The sequence below is a fragment of the Parus major genome, chromosome 25LG2 (assembly GCF_001522545.3).
Source record: "Parus major isolate Abel chromosome 25LG2, Parus_major1.1, whole genome shotgun sequence".
In the NCBI taxonomy this organism is placed as follows: domain Eukaryota; kingdom Metazoa; phylum Chordata; class Aves; order Passeriformes; family Paridae; genus Parus; species Parus major.
The window spans coordinates 337,909-339,413 of NC_031794.1; positions in this window are offsets into that span (position 1 = coordinate 337,909).

The window sequence follows — 1,505 nt, forward strand, 5'->3', positions numbered from 1 at the left end:
GAGGAAGAAGGTGGAAGAGGCAAAGGTGTGAGGAAGGAGTTGTGTTGAGAGAGGCAGAGAGAGATCCCCAAGAGGCTTTGGGGAGCTGCACTTACCCTGGTGATGAGAGGAGTCAAGTGGATGGATGCGGATGGAACTCTGCAAGGAGCTCAGGTCTTTTATACACCCCAGAGCGCCTGGGGCATTGTCCAGGAGGAGGGGGCAGACCCCCCCTCCCAGTAATTTGGAATTCACGCTGACAAGCTTCATAATGTAAAGGGACGCCGGAAAATTCTGTCATCCCCCCATTGTGGACAATGGCCTGGACATGAGTGGACAAGAGTGAGGCGCTTACAGGGACAGCCATGGCTCATCATTACATGACAGACACGATGCTGCTGGAGCTCAGCTCACAGCCCCAATAAACCCCGATTTGTACCTGATCCCTCACTTTGCTGACAAAGAATCCCGAGAATCCTTTGGGATGTGGCCATGCCAAGTCCTGCCATCCTGAGCCCCAGCCTGGCTGTGCCCGTGAGCCAGCAGTGCCCAGCTGGGCCTGTCCTGGGTCACAGCCAGGGCCAGTCTGGCTCTGGGGGGCTCGGCCAACACCCCCTGGCCCAGCCCTTGGGGCCAGCTGGGCAACCCAGGCCCTCCAGGAGGGCTCAGGCAGCTCCCAGCTCACAGCCATGGGTCTGAGTGTTTCTTGATCCTTTTTCTGCTCCCCCGTCCCTTCCTGTGCATCCCCCCTTACTCATTTATCCAATCCCTGATCCCACCCGTGTCCCACCCACATCTGTGCCGAAATGGGTCCTTGATGAAGCTTCATCTGGCATGGGATCCATCTCCTCTCCTTTTTGCATGACCATGAGATGAATTGGGGACTGAGAACTGCAGTGGCAGGAACATCTGTTCAGGAATCTCCCTCCAAGAACCCTCTGTGGGATCCCTGTGGGGTGACCCTGTGTGTTCAGGACAGCGGGGTGATGACCCTTCCAGCCTGACCCACGCTGGGACTCGGAGGTCCTGTGACCTCCCCTGCCACGTCTGGCGTTCGGGATGCTCCCGGAGTGGGTGGGATGGCTTCTTCCTCCCGGCGTCCCTATTTAGCAGCTCGTAAAGGGATTAGTGACAAATGCGCTGGCTGTGCCCAGCATTTCAAAGCGCTCCTGAGTGATGCCCCAAACTCCCGTGCATAAGCAAAGCGGGGGATTAGGGACACGTCGGGGTTTATTGGGGCTCTGAGTTCAGCCGCAGCAATGAATGATCTTTCACGCGGTGATTGGTCACCGTCTGTCCCTGCAGGTGCCCGGTGGCTCTCCAGGGCACCTTTATTGGTTCCGAGCCCCAATTAGGATGGATGTAATTGCCCCACGTTCCAGTTTGTGTCGTGAGGCTTGTCAGCTTGATTCCGTGGTTAGCTGGGGCTCCTGCCCCCGCCCCCTGGCCCATGCCTCAGGCACTCTGGGCTGTATAAAAGGTCCAAGGGCTCCACAGGTCGCCATCCAGCTCTCTCCACTTGACTC